The following is a 20186-nucleotide window of genomic DNA, read 5'->3' as shown; positions in this document are numbered from 1 at the left end:
TAGATGCCTAAGATCTTCTACCCTAAATCTGTTGAGGGTTCCCAGAACGCGGCTAAAAACAAAGGGAGACCGAGCTTTTGCTGTGGCCGGGCCCAAATTATGGAACAATGTACCGCTACATATAAGGGAAATTACCCATGTGTCTTGTTTTAAAAAAAACTCTAAAACGATACCTACTACAGAAAGCGTACAATCAATGAGCACGAAATGTGTTATTGTCTGACTTTGTAAATTTTTGGTGTTATGTTTTATATGTTCTGTGTGTGGTTTTTTTATGTATTTATTTTTTTATTGGCTATGTTCAGAACCATGGTCAACATCTGTTGAAATATAGTGCTATATAAATAAAATTAAACTAAAACTAAACTAAAACAGTGATAAACCGGGATTTAAATTATCAAAGGCCTCCTGAGCCTCCTTACCCCAGACAAACCTCTCCTTGGTGGAGGTGAGAGCCGTAAGGGGTTGAGCAATCTGACCATAGTTTCTAATGAATCGCCGGTAAAAATTGGGGAAGCCTAAGATACGCAGTAATGCCTTACGGGAGTCGGGGACAGGCCATTCGGCCACCATTCTGACCTTGGCTGGATCGGGACGTATCTCACCCTCGGCTATCACAAAACCCAGAAACGAAACCGACCTCTTGTGAAACTCGCACTTCTCCGCCTTAACATATAACTTGTTCTCTAGCAACCGGCGTAAGACTCGGCGCACATGCTGAGTGTGTTTCTGCATAGAGGGAGAAAAGATGAGAATATCATCTATGTACACAGAGACAAACTTGTCAATCATGTCTCTCAGCACATCATTAACCAAAGTCTGGAAGACAGAGGGAGCGTTACAAAGCCCGAAAGGGAGAACGCAGTACTCAAAGTGTACAGTAGGGGTGTTAAAGGCTGTCTTCCATTCATTACCCTCTCTTCAGCGCAGCAAATGATAGGCGTTGCACAAATCTAACTTGGTGAAGAACCGTGCTCCCTGCAAAAGCTCAAAAGCAGAAGACATTAAAGGAAGAGGGTACCTATTCTTAACAGTAATGTCATTCAAGCCCCTATAATCAATACAGGGACAGAGGGAGCCATCCTTCTTTTTAACAAAGAAAAACCCTGCCCCTGCGGGCGAGGTGGAGGGAAGGATGAGACCGGCATGAAGGGCATCATTAATATAACGGTCCATAGCCTCTCTCTCAGGACCAGACAAAGAATAAAGTCTACCTTTAGGCGGAGAAGTGCCTGGGAGGAGTTCGATAGAACAATCGTATGGCCGATGGGGAGGAAGGGAGGTGGCCCGGGCTTTACTGAACACCTGACCGATGTCGGCATACTCCGGCAGGACTCCAGTTAGATCGACCGCCGAAACCTGAGGATGAGAAAGAACAGAACCAGAAACAGCAGGACCAAGCCAAGACACATGACAAGACTGGGACCAAGACAAAATGACATTATGTTGCCAATCAACGACAGGATTGTGTTGCACTAACCATACATGCCCTAAAATAATGGGAGACAGGGAGGCATGAAGGACGTGCAACACAATCTCTTCACGATGATTACCAGACACAGAAAGACTCACAGGAGAGGTGCAATGTGTAATCCGCGCCATCTGCTGTCCTTTAAGGGACCAGACATCCAAGGGGGACTGGAGAGGGACAACCGGGACACCCCAGGCGCGAACCAGAGCCTCATCAATAAAGTTGCCCTCCGCACCAGAGTCAAGAAGGGCGGTGGACGGGTGATCACGCCCAGCGAAGGACAACATGACAGGGAGTTGGGTACTGGCAACAGGGGAGAGTTTAGAAGTAGCGCCCACCAAGACTCCCAGACTCACTTATGGGCAGCGACTTTTAACGGGCACATCATAGCAAAATGTCCGGGCTTTCCACAATAAAGACAAAAAGCATTCCGTAAACGTCTCTCTCTCTCTCTCTCTCTCTCTGTGAAAGATGCATCCATCCCAACTGCATAGGCTCGGCTTTGGCAGACGGTAAAGTTGAAGAAGTGGACGAGGCAGACTCCTCCAGAAAAACTCTCTGGCGAAAAGAGAGCGGCGCTGATTGCGTAACAGCCTCCGGGCTTCAATCCTTAAAGCCAGGTCCATTATGGCATTGAGCAAGTGTGGGAGATCGTGGACAGCGATTTCATCCTGAAGATCATCAGACAGACCATCCACAAACTGAGCCCAGAGAGCAGCTTCAGTCCATTGACAGGCAGCCGCTAAGGTCTTAAATTCAATGGAGTAATCAGTAACAGAAAGCCTTCCCTGGACTAGACGAGCCAATCGAGCGGCTGATGGAGTTTCTCCATCTCCTCACGAAACTCGTCAAAAGAATGACAACAAGGATCGCGGGCATCCCACACAGCAGTAGCCCATTCACGAGCTTTGCCAACCAGCAGTGTGATTACATACGCAACCCGGGTGCGCTCGGAGGAATAGCGTCGGGGCTGGAGGGCAAAAACCAAGGAGCATTGCGAGAGGAATGCCCGACAGGAGGTGGGATTGCCATCATAAGGTGGTGGGGCTGTGGCATGGGGTTCCGTCTCAGACGACTGACTGGGTGGGGTGGCTTCTAGACGGACCTGGTCGAAACGTAAGGAGAGGTCGGCCACTCGGGAGGTTAAATCCTCGACTTCCTGAGACGTGGAGGAGAGACGGGCAGAATGTTGGCCTAACCAAGACCCCTGCTGAGCGAGCGCCGATCGAAGTGCGTCAACCTTCGCGGGATCCATCTCAATGGCAAGTTCGTTCTGTTAGGGAAGACAGAACACAGGGATCCCAAAGCAGAGATGTTTATTAATAAATCACAATGGGTAAATGTCTCTCAGCCACCAAATGTGTTCCCCAGCAATGAAGGCACGGGATGAAGGTATGGGGGCCCCGATACGGTGTAGGATACGTAGACCGCTTCCGTGAGCGCCGCGTCATGGAAGCCATTAGGACAGGGAGGACGCAGTCTTTAAATTAAACGCCGTGGGAATTGAACCAGTCGTGCTGGACCATGGCAACCGATTCTCTATAGACTCGCTGGACAGCTCAATAACAGCAAACAGTCCGGAGCTGCGGCAGAGTGAGGGAACAAAGTTAATAGAAAATTTCAGCAGGACAGTCGCTGGACAGCGTCTACAGTACTGGACAGCGCATAGATATAATCCCACAATAGCGAGGTCTAACTCGGCTGTGCCACAGCAATCGAGCAGGTGGACTGAGACTTGAGATATTCCAACAATCAAACAGCGATGTTGAGACTCCAATTCACAGGCGGGCAGATGGCAGAACTGGGAAATCTGAAAGGGCAAGGGCAGCAGAAGGCACAAATGATAATTAGCAAAATACACAGATAACACGACAAGACTAGAACTAGCCATGCTAGCGGGCATGAACATATGAAAACGAACTTGCAAAGAACAGAGGAAACGAGGGGAATTTAAATCAAACCGGATTGGGCAAATAATAGAATTCAGGTGTGTGACACCCAGAGGTGGAAAGTAACGAATTACATTTACTCACGTTAATGTAATTGAGTACTTTTTTTGTGTATTTTTACTTTTTTGAGTAGTTTTTAAAATCTATACTTTTACTTTTACTTAAGTATGTTTTATTTAAAGTATTGTACTTCGCTACATTTTAAATCATATCCGTTACTGACTAAAAAAATATTTTAAAAAGCAAGCTGATAAAGACGTGCAACGGATGTAAATGGGCGGGGCCCGGGGGAACGCGCAAAAAGAACCATGGAGACGGACGAGACAGGCGCGCGCTAATGCAGACCTGCCTCAGTTCAAATCTTATGAAAGAAACCCCTGGTCATATTAAAGCGACCACTTTCCACTGACGCGAAGCGAGTGTTTCATTTCTATGAAAGGTAGGATTCATGCTCTTAAGTACGAAAATGCACGACGCGTTTTTAATACCATGTGCATTATCTTCCGAGGTCTAGCAGCTTCGCGTCAAGTCAAACACAACTTCAAAACGTCCTTGAATGCGCAGGTCATTAGACATTGCAGAGAGAGAGAGAGAGAGAGAGAGAGAGAGAGAGAGAGAGAGAGAGAGAGAGAGAGAGAGAGAGAGAGAAAGAATAAAGGTCATCAGGTACCCAGGTCAGGGAAGTAAGAAGATAATAAACGTGTCAAATGTATATAGACATGGCACTCATCTCATTATATGCTCATTTAAACTATATATAGTTTAATAAAATAATGTATGTTACCAGCAATACATCAATTACAACCTTACTATAGTGATTGTATTTACAAGCTGCTGACCACCTTTAAAAGTGCATAACTCACATGTAAAAATCATTAAACAATTCCATAAATGTTTCTTACTTTAAAAAAGCTTTTTATTTTATTAACTTTTTGTTATTGCACTTTAATTGTAAAGAATTAAAAACAACTAGTTTGAGATGTATATTCCCTTGTTGTTTTTGAACTATACTAGAATCCTCCACCTCTTCCCGCTGTAAAAAAAGTAACTTTATCATGATCCTGTCTTCAGGTCAGTTTTCTAGTCATAGTGACAGGATCATGGCAGCCCAATGTTTTGTGTGAGAGCACTGGCTTTGTTTTTCATAGCCATGTGCTTTCTGTCTCGTCTCCTGACCCCACCCCCTTGTTTCCTCGTTAATTATCCTATTATTGTTTGAATCATGTCACCTGTTCCCCTCTTGATTTGTTACCCTATTTAATGCCCTTGTGTTTGCTGTCCTGTGCTCGTTCGTCTGATGTTACTAGTCTGTTACCTGCATGTGCCAAGATCTGTCATTGTTTGAATAATCTTGTGAGTACCCTGTTTAGTGTAGTTTAGTGTAGTCTACTGTTACCTGTAAAGTACATTGTCAGTCTTGTGCCTAGTCTAGTGTTAGTTTATTGTATGCTTCCTGTCTTGTTTGCCCCCTCGTGGGTTTTTGTTTTTGCCCCTGTCTTGTCTCAATAAAAGTCTTGTCCTGTCCTCCCGTGTCTGCTCTTGGGTTCATCCTTCGAAATTCCTCACAGTACGAACGAGCCATTCTGAACCCAGCAGACATAAGCAAGTCCGATTCAGGGTGGTGAGATATCCTCGTCGCCGAGACCCCGCGTGGCAAGGGCCTCTTTCCACCTCAAGAAGGACTCTCGGTGAGGGACTCTGCCAGGTCGGTTGAGGGGAGGAGGGGATTGTTTTCCGAGGTGTTAGCGAACTCCTATCTCGTGGCTGGCCTGAATATCCTTCCTCCCCATCAGAAGCGAAGGGAACTGGTTCGTCTCCCTTACTGGGAGATGGTGGACCGTCTTAGGGAACTGCGTCTGGAGCGGATCGGCACGCCACCTCCAAAGCTCCTGGGCTGCCCATTGTCCCCTATCCCAGAGGGACTGGTCGTCGGAGTGTTGACGCATGAGGACCCGGCGCTCGCCATCTCGACCCCAGAGAGCTCGTCTCAACCCGTCAGTCTCAGAGGCAAGCGGGAGAGGAGGATCTCCTGGGAGTCGACGTCAGAAGGGTCCTCTGAGTCTGTCTCTTCCTCTGCTGTGCTCGCTACACTGACCACAGTGTCTGTGCCACGCCCGAAGAGACAGAAGAAGAGGAGAGGAGCATCGGCTTCACAGCCGACCTCAGAACCACCTGCCTCAGCTCTGCTACCCGTTGCTACCTCCTTGGTCTCTGCCACACAGCCAGTGCAGCCTGCGCAGCCCCAGCCGTCTGCGCCACCAGCGCAGTCCCAGCTGTCTATGCCACCAGCGCAGCCCCAGCCGTCTGCACCGCCAGCGCCACTTCAGCCGTCTGCGCAGCCAGCATTGCCACCCTGCCCTTGTCAGCCCAGTGACCCTGTCTTGTCATCCGTTTTCCCGTCCCAGCCAGTGTCCGTCTCTCCTGTTTCACCTACCCCGTCAGTTGTTTTCCCCAGCTCACCCGCATCACCCTGCCCGTCTACCAGGCCTTCTTCCTCTGCCTCCGTGTCATCATTGGACTCTCTTCTCTCCCCTACCTTGTCAGAGTTTGCCCCTTCCGGTCATGCCTCACCCAGGCTGCTCACAAGACCCCCCTCTGCTTCACCCAGAAAGCCCAGGACACAGAACTCTCGCCGGCCATCTCCCATGAACTTTTGTGTTCCTGCACCTCCGTTCCCTTGTCTGTTCTTCTTGTTATGTAACCCGAACCCTTTTGTAATTTATGCCTGTCTGCCGTTGTTGTTATTTGTTATGTTTTCGTGGGTCTTGTCTGTTTGTCGTTCTGTCCTGTCTCGTGTCTAGTGTGTTCCCTTGTGGGACGCCAGGTGGCGTCCCTTAAGGGGAGGGTTCTGTCATGATCCTGTCTTCAGGTCAGTTTTCTAGTCATAGTGACAGGATCATGGCAGCCCAATGTTTTGTGTGAGAGCACTGGCTTTGTTTTTCATAGCCATGTGCTTTCTGTCTCGTCTCCTGAACCCACCCCCTTGTTTCCTCGTTAATTATCCTATTATTGTTTGAATCATGTCACCTGTTCCCCTCTTGATTTGTTCCCCTATTTAATGCCCTTGTGTTTGCTGTCCTGTGCTCGTTCGTCTGATGTTACTAGTCTGTTACCTGCATGTGCCAAGATCTGTCATTGTTTGAATAATCTTGTGAGTACCCTGTTTAGTGTAGTTTAGTGTAGTCTACCTGTAAAGTACATTGTTAGTCTTGTGTCTAGTCTAGTGTTAGTTTATTGTTGTATGCTTCCTGTCTTGTTTGCCCCCTCGTGGGTTTTTGTTTTTGCCCCTGTCTTGTCTCAATAAAAGTCTTGTCCTGTCCTCCCGTGTCTGCTCTTGGGTTCATCCTTCGACAATTAACTTTACTTTTACTTAAGTAAAATATTATTAAAGTAACTTTACTTTTACTTGAGTACAATATTTTATTACTTTTTCCACCTCTGGTGACGCCGGTGAGGAAAGTCAGCGATAATAAGATCACCAGGTGGGAGGCGCGCACGTGTGGAACTGTCAAAACAAAACACAGAGAAACCAAAATAGCAATCAATCAAACTAGAGTCATGACACCTCTATGGTTATGATCTACATCTGAAAAATGCTGGGGATTATGGCGATTACCTGTGACTTCAGATGTGCAGCAACTCACCCGGATATGTACAGAAGCAACAAACTCACCTACTTCCGTCAGGAACTTCTTTTTTCTGCAGTTGCGGCCTAATACCTTTGGATGTAATTCCAGCTGACATCCTGTACAAATCGATAAAATGAAGAAAGCGAGGGGTGGTGTGCAGCAGGCTAACTCTACAGTCACATTAGCTGCAAAAGTGAGCGACACCGAGCGACACGCACTCGCTTGATGGGCGTTCCTCGGTTAGTATCTAAAAGAAAAGCGGCATCAAAAGTCACTTCAGAGGCAGGGGCGGAGTGGGACCAAAATATCTACCGGGACATTTCGTAGACCACCAGCCCTCCATGGTAGAAAAAAAAGAAGGAAATGACTGCACAACATGAAATACCAAGTGTTATAATAATTATTATTTTTAAAAGATCTTTAAGTCAACAACAGTCCCTAGTTTTACGTAAGCTAAAGTTTAATTTGGTTGCCAAGCAGTTGCTTATAAAATGATTAAGCCTATTAGGAGAGAGGGATGTTTAATGTAACAAAATGTCAGTCATCGTGTGATAACGAAAATATAACGAGGCCTAGACTACTTGTTCTGAGCATGTTGTCAGTGAACAGGCTGTATGCTGGCTAAGTTGCAGACACTCTGTAACAAAAACGTTTTCACGAAAACCTAGGTTATGGCAAAAAATCTTTGTACAAGAAGGCCATTCTCAAATAACAAATCTATGAAACCACATTATATGTGTACTCCATCAACCTGTACAAAATCATACTGACTGCACGGATGTACACTTACTGACAACAATACGGAAGCAATACAAATGAAAAACAAAAATAGAAATCATGGTTGTTTAAAATGCTTTTCAAATGTTGTAATTCTTAACTAAGTGCAACTCCAGCTACAGATAAACTAAAACAAGATAATATCAAAACAAAACATACTGTGACATCTCTTCACAAATCTTGTCATTGCAACCGCCAATAAACACTTATAAACACACAATAAAGACTTTAAAATGATGTGATAAAGCACACGTAGTTAACCAACTAAGACTATAACACTAGTAAGTAAAACAGGGCTAAATGCAAAAACAAGTCTTACCTTTTGTAGTCGTGCAGTTTTCATTCCACAAGTGGCCATATTCAAAAATGCGCGCAAATAATACAATTCACTTCGACTTCGCTACAATTTCCCGGTGTATATTTATTCACAGAGAACAAATCATATTACTTCTGGAATAATGTATGCAATATGCATGGCGCGAGTGTGGGGGAGAACCGAGTCTGTTTGAATTTTAAAACAAAAAAGGAATTTACTTGCGAAAATAAAGATTACAACAGCAGCGGTCATCATGAGACCTCCTGCAGGGAAAGGTTTGGGAACCCCACTGTTCAACTTCAAGCTGCGCTGCAGGAACGACAGGCTGATGACATCAAAGTACCGCGAGGGTGAGTCGAGAGATCATCGGAAGAGTCTGCATTCGAACCGCTCTCGCGGCACGTTGATGTCATCTGCCCGCTGGTTCCTATGTTATAGCATAAAGTCGAACACACGTGTAAATTATCCCTATTAGTGATGTACCAATGTTCAGATATGTTCTACTAAGAATATTTAAAATTATATTTAATGAGCATCATTATAGCCTGTTGATTTCTGGAGTTTTGTCTTCTCTGTGGGTGAACGAGGATAAGCTTTTTTATTGGTTGTTGCGTTAAAATGTACCCAGATACAACAGTGCTATTTTCTGATTGGCTATCGTGTAGCCTCTTTCTTTCTTTTTGATTGGCTGTTAAGCTGCACTCTCGACTGGAACTCCGCTCAGGGGAGACGGCTTCTTGATAGAGCGATGCGGCCAGATAAATTTTGGGCGCTGCGGCATATTAAATATGATTAATAGTTTTTCTGCGTGAGACCGGCCCTCAAAACACTACCGGCCCACCGGGAAAAGTCCCGACTCTCCCGATTGCCACTCCGCTACTGTTCAGAGGTATTGTTAAGTTACAAAAACAATGTTTTTGGATTTAAAAGTATGTATTTATTTCTCGATAAAAGTAACAAAATATGAGAGATAAAATGCCAAACTTATCAGACAGAAATATGCATTTTCTGCCATCTTGAATCATTTTCTTTGACTTGAGCCACTTAGCTATGTCACGCTGCCCCTTTACTCCGATTGGCAGTCGCTTTGTCGCATCGCTCAGCATTTGCATAAAATAGCCTTCTTGTCTATTTTGGCCCCACCTTGCTCTGCGCAGTGCAAGCTCGTCGCTTGTTGCTGGCAAATGGCCATTGCCATTGAAAATGAATGGTAGCCTGTCGCTCTGTCTCTTGTAGCTAATGTGACTGTGGGGTCAGGAGGTGTCCTTTCAGCCCCCCTTCCCTCAATTATGATGGCTATTGTACAATCTTTCCAGAATAAGACAGACATCCTGCATAGTCGAGTGGAATGAGTTACAAAAAAAATCAACCCCCTTACAGTTGTCATGAAGGGCAAAACATATTATTTTCTGTTGGGTATTTTACCATGGGTGTCTATGGGGATTAACTCCCTTTTGGAGCCAGTCTCTAGCGGCCTGTCGATGAATTGCAGTTTAAGTTACTTCTGTGTTGGCTTCATCAGAGAGATCGCAAGGTTGCCCCTCGGCTTATACCTTTAGCATTCAATCAGCCCCCACTAGGCTCTGTGGACCACAACATCGTCTGTCTACTTCCGCAATATAGACAATTGATGAAGAGGGAAAAAGCGGCCACCTACAGCCACACCCAGTGGTCAGATGACACAACTGCGCAACTGCAGGGGTTATTTGCGTGCACAGACTGGAGCATTTTTGATGGTGCTATCAAAAATGAGCATAATAACAGACTACGTCAAGTTTTATATGACAACTATCAAAATTGTAAAAACATATCCCACCGATGACACACCAAATAAACTCAAACTCAAGGAACAACAACAGGCTTTTAATCACAAAGACTGGCCATTACTTAGAAACATTAACAAAGGCAAAACTTGCATAAAAGGATATATTGGAACAGGATTTTAGTAGCATGAACACCAGATATTATAAATGGTTTTGAAACATGTGCAGCAGGCACTTATTTCGACAAAACATGTGAGGCACTATATATCCTTGAGAACCTGGGTGAGGCTAGCGCCTGCATTGCGTCCCCTTGAGAGTTCCTATGTGTGTATTTCCATGGAAAGTTTTCTTTTTACCACGTTTCCCTTAGCAGAGCTAAGATGCTTGGCTGCTTGGCTCTCTCAGCACGGCTCTCTCAACGAAAATAGTGATTTGGTATTTGCACCTGCCTCTCATTAAATACTTGTGCGGCGGGACAGCGCCAGCAGATGCAAATACCTGCATGTCAAGTTCGTTGACGTTTTAGAAGTTTCTCAAAGTAGATCGGTCTCGCGAGACGCGTTACCAATTCGTCTGTCACGATTTCATTTACATCTGCTGACATGTGCGCAAAGTGTATTGAAAGCTGCAAGTGTGATTGTTTCATTAAAATATCGATGTAGATTTAATGCACAAGTAATTTCTGTGAAAAAATGTGTGACTTATAAAAAAGTTAAAGCCACTCTATGCATTTCGGCGTTTTTGTCAAACAGCGACCCCTAGAGTCGCTGGAGAATACTTGCAACTGTCGTAATTTCCCACTCTAGTACTCCAAAGATAATGACCAGGTAATGTTTCACAATTTCATACAAATATTAGGCTACTGCATAGTCTACTAAACTACAGATGATGGTAATAGGATAATAAGAAGTTTATTTCAAGTGTAGAGTGCATATAATAATAAAGTACCGCGTTTGCTAACGTTTTTAGATGATTGCAGCTAAATCACAAGTAAACATTACAAAATGCCATGACAAAGTTAATTGTGTACATTGCATTATCTCATAACATTGTTCGTTATAATGTCACTATACATGATTATTGCTATTTATCATAATAGTTTGCAAATTGTGCATGTTTACACTATTTACAACCTCTAGGCTTATTTATGTCCTGATAATTATGTGAGATATTGACAACTGTTGTCATGATAATCGCATGACATACTACAAGCAAGCGCAACAACATACAACATAGACCGCAAACCCGTTTACAAATGAGAGATTTACTTACTAGTCCATCAACAAGATCGCCAGATCAGCATCCCATCCAGTGTTGTCTTTTAGCGCACGCCAACGAGTAAAAACCTGATCGAGTGGGACTCTTGTGCGGTTCCTAACGCGGTCAGATTTTCTTTTCCTTTTCCTACTATCTTCCGAACGCGCTTTCTTAACTTTTAAATCGTTTAGCCTCACGTCTCGGATCATTCTCGTGGTACTTTGACGTCATCCGGCGGTCGGTTCTTGCAGCGCCACACGAAGTCGAACAAGCCTAACGTGTGTGACGTCGTTGCCGTAAAGCAAGTCGTGATTCTCGCGAGATTTGTCAGGGGCGGTTCTGTCAAGCTTGCATTGCTGGTTTTGGTAGCGGCGTCCTCCCCGCGCTTCAACGAGAGGATGATTCACCCTACTATGACTTTGTTTACCACTGAAATAACTGTGAAGCTGTTATATTAAGGTAAAATAACTGCATAGTGTGTCTTTAAAAGACTGCCATGAATAACACCCCAAACAAGAAGTGCACCAGAAATCTGTCACTGATGGTGTGACAATAACTCTCTTTATATAAAAGTCTGTATTATTTGTCTGTTTTAATGAACAACATGGAGAAGAGCAGTAAATTGTGTTCATCTGTTTATTTAGGTGCATAATATAAACAGTTTTGGTTGCTCCTGAGAAATGCAACACATATCATTTGTTTGCTTAAATTGTTAGTTTAAAATGATAATGTTTAAATTTGTAAATGAACAAATGTTGAGTTGTATGTGGATAAAGCATTGATTTACATCGTATTTGTTCACATTTAAGTGTATCATCAAAAGTAAAGATGGATTCTTTTCTTTGGTTTTCCCTTCTCATTTAGGGTTATCAACCATAAACCTATTTAATAATTTAAGTCAAACTGAACAATTACTTTGGTCAACCTGATTAACCAAATATAATACCGAAGGTGATTTCCCAGACAAATCTGAGAAAGTTAGCTGGACCGTTCATTGATGAAGTAGTTATCGAAGGATCAAAGCTGGTTTCAGGAGATTTTCCTTTACTCAAACTAAAACACAAAAACAATAAAATGAAATTTTGTAAAGTTGGGAAAACTTTGATGAATGATGAAATGTTTACAGCTTTTATTAGTCTGCATTAATGGTAATTGTATAAATATTGTTGATTCATGTTTATTCATTAAACATAAACATTATGGTAATACAACTGAAATGTGGAAAAAAAAATCGACGGTATGTATAAATCATAAAAACATTAACCAAGAATAAAATCTGTAAAGTATGGCTCATTGTTAATTGTTAGTAATAATGAATAACTATTACATTTCTAGAAACATATGGTAGGCTATTAGAGGTTGTGTTGACCGTATTGTGATTCACATTTGGATCTGATTATTAAAGTTTGTGTTTATTTCATGTTTGTGTAGCCTACTTTTATAAAACAAAGTCTTCTCTTAAAACTCTCACCTGTTCATTGTGTTTGGGTCACTTTCGTTAGATAGACTCTTTCTAGGGGACATGACAGCAGCACAAATGTTGATTTTATACCTGCGAAGAAATAACACACGCACGCACACAGGCAGTTCAGATCAAAAAAGCAATTCTCTTTAAAACCATTATTTTACATGCAGCTGTGTAAAGATTTCAATATTACCTGATTATCAGATGTCTTGTTTCAGCAGTTTTAGAGGTTTGTTGATGTTGTCTTTTGAGTTTAGTGAAATATGATCTCTGTGTTTTGTGTGTAGTTCAGTTCTCACCTTTGTAACGCAGCTTTTTACTTCCTCAATATTGACTAGATCACCTACAAAATTATTAAAAGAAATAAACATGATTTCTTTTTTATTTTTGTTATACTTCATTTTACACAAGTATTGATCTACTCACGTATATTTTTTTCAGCGTATACAAAATGGATACTAATTTAACAGTTTTACTTTCACTTTGGCTTGAGGGAGGAGTCAAAACAAAGACTTGCTACATTTTTAAGTCTTTTTTTCACATGAGATGACATGATTAAAAGAAAACAGAAACAGTTTGAATTTTTGATCGGTTACTTAATATACAGTAGTAAAGTACCATAAAGCAATGTCCATTATTCAAGCGCATTATTTGTAAGATGATTGGATGAATGCTAATAAGCTCATTTAATGAGATATAGCAGAATCGATTAACAGCTAGTGTTAATTTCACCTTAATCAAAATATTTCGGCGAAACATCAAGCCTATCACATGGTCCAACAGTCAGCAACATCTTTTCATTTAACACATTGTAAGTTATGTGAACAAACCATTAAGAAGTAATTGTTTAAACTTCTTAAACAATTATATCTATTTAGTATTGTTTTCGTTTAAAAAAAAAACATTAATACATCGCTATTCTTGCACTAGAGGGATGCATATAGGAAATTAGTTGCTTTTTTTAAAAACATAACAAACGCACGCACAAACACATTAAGAAATAGTCCAAAATCCCAGTAATTCTCAACTACACTTCACCGAATAGGCTATAAGGATTAGGACATACTATTCGTTTGCGTATGCTTTTGCCTACAATATAAGATGGAGTATGCGGTTTCGCACATAGTCTTTACACAATATCATGCGTACTGTGCCTTTAAAAGTAGCAAGTCTTTGTTTTGACTCCTCCTCAAGCCAAAGTGAAAGTAAAACTGTTAAATTAGTATCCATTTTGTGACTACGCTGAAAAAAATATACGTGAGTAGATCAATACTTGTGTAAATGAAGTACAACAAAAATAAAAAAGAAATCATGTTTATTTATTTTTATAATTTTGTAGGTGATCTAGTCAATATTGAGGAAGTAAAAAGCTGCGTTACAAAGGTGAGAACTGAACTACACACAAAACACAGAGATCATATTTCACTAAACCAAAACTCAAAAGACAACATCAACAAACCTCTAAAACTGCTGAAACAAGACATCTGATAATCAGGTAATATTGAAATCTTTACACAGCTGCATGTAAAATAATGGTTTTAAAGAGAATTGCTTTTTTGATCTGAACTGCCTGTGTGCGTGCGTGTGTTATTTCTTCGCAGGTATAAAATCAACATTTGTGCTGCTGTCATGTCCCCTAGAAAGAGTCTATCTAACGAAAGTGACCCAAACACAATGAACAGGTGAGAGTTTTAAGAGAAGACTTTGTTTTATAAAAGTAGGCTACACAAACATGAAATAAACACAAACTTTAATAATCAGATCCAAATGTGAATCACAATACGGTCAACACAACCTCTAATAGCCTACTATATGTTTCTAGAAATGTAATAGTTATTCATTATTACTAACAATTAACAATGAGCCATACTTTACAGATTTTATTCTTGGTTAATGTTTTTATGATTTATACATACCGTCGATTTTTTTCCACATTTCAGTTGTATTACCATAATGTTTATGTTTAATGAATAAACATGAATCAACAATATTTATACAATTACCATTAATGCAGACTAATAAAAGCTGTAAACATTTCATCATTCATCAAAGTTTTCCCAACTTTACAAAATTTCATTTTATTGTTTTTGTGTTTTAGTTTGAGTAAAGGAAAATCTCCTGAAACCAGCTTTGATCCTTCGATAACTACTTCATCAATGATCGGTCCAGCTAACTTTCTCAGATTTGTCTGGGAAATCACCTTCGGTTTTATATTTGGTTAATCAGGTTGACCAAAGTAATTGTTCAGTTTGACTTAAATTATTAAATAGGTTTATGGTTGATAACCCTAAATGAGAAGGGAAAACCAAAGAAAAGAATCCTACTTTTGATGATACACTTAAATGTGAACAAATACGATGTAAATCAATGCTTTATCCACATACAACTCAACATTTGTTCATTTTCAAATTTAAACATTATCATTTTAAACTAACAATTTAAGCAAACAAATGATATGTGTTGCATTTCTCAGGAGCAACCAAAACTGTTTATATTATGCACCTAAATAAACAGATGAACACAATTTACTGCTCTTCTCCATGTTGTTCATTAAAGGGGACATTCCAGAAGACGTTTTTAAGATATTAAATAAATCTTTGATGTCCCTAGAGTACATATGTGAAGTTTTAGCTCAAAATACCATATAGGTAATTTATTGTGGCATGTTAAAATAGGCACTTTATGGGGCTGAGCAAAAATGCGCGGTTTTTGTGTGTATCCCTTTAAATCCTAACGAGCTGCTCAGGTGGGCGGAGTCTCAAGCGCTGGCGCTGCAGACAGAGCATCGAGGGACAGTGTTGCCAAGTCCGCTTATTATAAGCGACTTTGGGCTTGCTTTTCTGTAAAGTTGCTTACAAATATTGGTACACTGTAAAAAGTAAAACATTGCTGTTTTTCATTTGATATAGTTTTTTTCATTCCAATAGCCTAAAATTATTAGATTGTTAAGTAAAATTACATTTTGTAATTTGTATGTGTCTTTCAATCTATTTTCTTAGATTGATACAATATAAAATTATAACATAACAATGAAATTCAAATTATACATTCAATCAAAATATTTTCTTAGATTGATACAATATGAAATTATAACGCAACAATGAAATTTAAATTATACATTCAATCAAACTATTTTCTAAGATTGATACAATATAAAATTATAACAACAACAAAATTCAAATGATACATTCGATCAAACTATTTTCTTAGATTGATACAATATAATATTATAACATAACAATGAAATTCATATTATACATTCGATCAAACGACTTTATTAGATTAAGCACGGTTTGCGCATGCGCACATGCAGGTGAAAACGCGAGAGAGTTCTGGGAGAGACCGAACGCAGAAGTTGTGATGGCCGGTTATCTGCTTAACAGCGCGAACAGGACACGTTTGTCAGGTAAGGAGGAATTAACAATAATTACACGTAATTAACACTATAATTTTTATAAGGTGACTAGTTCAGTTTTTATAAGGTGACTGGCACCGTTTTACCTAGGCTATAGCCAGGTTTACATGCTAGCATGACCTATCTAGCATAATGTAATGGGGAAACTCATTCAGCATTAAACGTCATATCATTTTAATAAACAGACACGCAGATTAGAAATTACTATAACGTAACTTTTTACATTAGCGGTATAGCGTTTACATTTGTATTCATGACTAAGGCTTGAGTATTTTGCATTTCTCTGCTGACAATAACCTTTAAACGAATCACCTCAATATGTGATACAATACGCTGAGTTTCCCGCTCGGAGAAACTTTGTCATACTGGCTCTGCTCCGGGCGCTCAATGCCAATATGAACGTGGATTTTATATGTTTTAAAGTTGCGAAGGCGGAAATGAATGTGAGGGAAATTAATTTACACTTTGAAACTGTAAAACTGATTAATGTTTGGATTTGAATTTTAGGGAAGCTGCTGCATGTTCCTGGTGCTCTGAACTCTGACTGACTGACAGCCTCCATTTCAGTGCTATGAAGAACATACACCGGATGGCAGAAATGCCTTCACCCATCTTCACTATCGTAATAGTATCGTTGTTTGTTGTTTACTGTATGTGGCAATATCTATGTTTTGTATTTGATTTACATTAGGTATTTGTTCTTATTCTTGTTCTTATTGTTCTTATGTTGATATATTTTTGTACTGCTACATATGAAATTCAACTTGAAATGAACTGATTACTTGAACTGTCTGTTTGTTTTGCCAAAAAAAGTCTGTAAAAACAGTGATTTAAAAAAAAAGATTTAATAAATATTTAAAAGAACGTTTCTGTGACTCATTTTAATGTGTGTATATATATTGAGAGAATTTAAAAAATTTAGATTATGGCTATTATGAAGCCTTTCATATTATTTGCAATGAATACATATTTTAGATTGAAGAAAACTCAATTTAGATCAAGTCTGTTTAAAACCATTTTTTTTATTTAAGCCAATCTAAAATATTGATTTACACCAAATTCACAAAAGAGTTTGAATGAAATGCAAAAAATTGGTTTGAACTGAATGGTTTCTGAACATTAGGTCAATGTAAAATCTTTATTGTGAATGGTTACTTCAATTTTATTAGGTTAATCCAATGTTTCACTTTTTACAGTGTAGTCGCGAGTCGCGTTATTTTGGGCTTGTTTCTAAAGTGTAGTTGCTTATTTGGGCTTGATCCCAGCTCCATAATAAGTTGTCAATCAGATATTTTCTATATGTTATTTAAACGTAGGAGTAATAGAGAAGTCGCTTGATTTGGGCTTGTTTTCACAGGCCTGGTTGCTTATTTGTCTCGCGAGATCTGGCAACACTGTCGAGGGAGATTCTTTCTCTCACGAAAGAAGTTAGTGAGCGATGTTAAGCATTATATATTTGAAGTTTAAAAAGTCAATCATCTGTTTTATGCATACTAAATACATGTTTATCAGCAGAAATAAAAATAAAGACTTTTAGGTCTCATGCTGCCTGTGTTTTAAACAGGCATAATGAGTTTCAGCATGTTACAATAAAATACACGTCCACAAACACTCAGAAGTTTACTTTTTGACCAAACCACATGCACATTTAAATGATCTGTAATAAAACAACACGTTTGACGCTTAAACTTTAGAGAAACAGATCAAATGACATGTTTAAGTTTATTGTGTACACATATTGAACACATTCGCGTTTCTGTCAGTCTCTCATCAATTTTGTAACTCCTCATTCATTTGAAACTTGAGAGAAACATTAAACAACATATTTACTTATTGTGTATGATAGTGAATACGCGTTGTTCACTTACTCTGTCTCGTGCAGTGCATTAAAGGGACACTTCACCCATTTGCATTAAGCTTTGTATAGTTAGAACCCCAGTCATGTTTTTGAATGGTCGTGCATCATTTCCTCAGTTGCCGCTAAGACAGGAGAAATAAAGATTTTAGTGTTGCACTTCCTTCTTTCAATGATGTAAAAAGCATCATTTTGCATCATTGAAAGCAGGAAGTCCAATATCTTTGTCGAGGGGGTGAAACTACAAACACCCCTTTTCTCTGTCAAATAGGCACCAAATTCGAAATGTATGTTACATTTCAACTACAAATATGACACACTTTTAATAAAGATGAATGTTTCTACGGGTGAAATGATCCTTTAATCCTCGTGTTCATTTATATAAACTTCAGAGAAACATATTAAACAACATAACTTACTTGAAAGCGAACTTGAACCTCTCTCGTTCCTTCGCTCACTCGCTCTCTCTGTTGCACTAAGGTAAGGTTAATCCTTTAGAACGTTAATTCAATCTTTAGAAAGATTATTAAAACTACAAGTTATAAGATTGTAGGCTCCTGTTTGTGTTTGATGGAATACAAACGCGTCGTTTTGTCAGTCATTCTTTCTCTCGTTCACTCGCACTCGAGGTAGCATCATGGTTGGATAGCGCAGTTGAAGGGGCGGTATCATTATAATAAGAGCCCTTAGCTACATCATGCGGGGAGCGAAATCCGCATGACCTATTTATTCACATGCTTTTAGAGCCTAACCAAAACAAAGTTACAGGGTTGCTATTTTTCATGTTTTCTGGGTTGGTACAAGCACTGGGGACCCGTTTATAGCACTTAAACATGGAAAAAGTCTGATTTTCATGGAATGTGTCAAAGAAGAGCGCCCAACGAGCCTGACGTAATTTTAACCTCCTGGCTGAACGTATATATTCTAAATTCTTGTGATCCGTCCAGACCAGGAAGGGTTCCAAGGTCCCCTCCAACCAGTGACGGCACTCACCCAAAGCCAGTCCCCAACATCCGAAGCATTCACCTCAACAATGAATTGGGAGGAAGGATCTGGAATAAAAAGAACAGGAGCAGTGATAAACCGGGATTTAAATTATCAAAGGCCTCCTGAGCCTCCTTACCCCAGACAAACCTCTCCTTGGTGGAGGTGAGAGCCGTAAGGGGTTGAGCAATCTGACCATAGTTTCTAATGAATCGCCGGTAAAAATTGGGGAAGCCTAAGATACGCAGTAATGCCTTACGGGAGTCGGGGACAGGCCATTCGGCCACCATTCTGACCTTGGCTGGATCGGGACGTATCTCACCCTCGGCTATCACAAAACCCAGAAACGAAACCGACCTCTTGTGAAACTCGCACTTCTCCGCCTTAACATATAACTTGTTCTCTAGCAACCGGCGTAAGACTCGGCGCACATGCTGAGTGTGTTTCTGCATAGAGGGAGAAAAGATGAGAATATCATCTATGTACACAGAGACAAACTTGTCAATCATGTCTCTCAGCACATCATCAACCAAAGTCTGGAAGACAGAGGGAGCGTTACAAAGCCCGAAAGGGAGAACGCAGTACTCAAAGTGTACAGTAGGGGTGTTAAAGGCTGTCTCCCATTCATCACCCTCTCTTCAGCGCAGCAAATGATAGGCGTTGCACAAATCTAACTTGGTGAAGAACCGTGCTCCCTGCAAAAGCTCAAAAGCAGAAGACATTAAAGGAAGAGGGTACCTATTCTTAACAGTAATGTCATTCAAGCCCCTATAATCAATACAGGGACGGAGGGAGCCATCCTTCTTTTTAACAAAGAAAAACCCTGCCCCTGCGGGCGAGGTGGAGGGACGGATGAGACCGGCATGAAGGGCATCATTAATATAACGGTCCATAGCCTCTCTCTCAGGACCAGACAAAGAATAAATCTACCTTTAGGCGGAGAAGTGCCTGGGAGGAGTTCGATAGAACAATCGTATGGCCGATGGGGAGGAAGGGAGGTGGCCCGGGCTTTACTGAACACCTGACCGATGTCGGCATACTCCGGCAGGACTCCAGTTAGATCGACCGCCGAAACCTGAGGATGAGAAAGAACAGAACCAGAAACAGCAGGACCAAGCCAAGACACATGACAAGACTGGGACCAAGACAAAATGACATTATGTTGCCAATCAACGACAGGATTGTGTTGCACTAACCATACATGCCCTAAAATAATGGGAGACAGGGAGGCATGAAGGACGTGCAACACAATCTCTTCACGATGATTACCAGACACAGAAAGACTCACAGGAGAGGTGCAATGTG

The 20186-nt window shown here is 40.7% G+C and overlaps 3 long non-coding RNA genes across 3 annotated transcripts in view; 1 reads left to right on the top strand and 2 right to left on the bottom strand.

The window, feature by feature from the left end:
• Positions 1-20186, bottom strand: part of LOC141367302 (uncharacterized) — a 138932-nt gene that overhangs the window by 56080 nt on the left and 62666 nt on the right. The gene's annotated exons all lie outside the window — the stretch shown is intronic.
• Positions 11774-13101, bottom strand: LOC141366055 (uncharacterized). The gene is made up of 4 exons (XR_012371011.1): positions 13054-13101; positions 12821-12970; positions 12634-12714; positions 11774-12215 (listed from the first exon to the last, which is right to left on the bottom strand). It is a non-coding gene; the product is annotated as an uncharacterized lncRNA (long non-coding RNA).
• LOC141366053 (uncharacterized) lies at positions 13803-15013 on the top strand. The gene is made up of 4 exons (XR_012371005.1): positions 13803-13884; positions 13967-14122; positions 14229-14309; positions 14726-15013. It is a non-coding gene; the product is annotated as an uncharacterized lncRNA (long non-coding RNA).

Source organism: Misgurnus anguillicaudatus, chromosome 2, assembly GCF_027580225.2.
Source record: "Misgurnus anguillicaudatus chromosome 2, ASM2758022v2, whole genome shotgun sequence".
NCBI lineage: Eukaryota > Metazoa > Chordata > Actinopteri > Cypriniformes > Cobitidae > Misgurnus > Misgurnus anguillicaudatus.
This window is presented reverse-complemented; position numbering and strand designations above follow the sequence as displayed.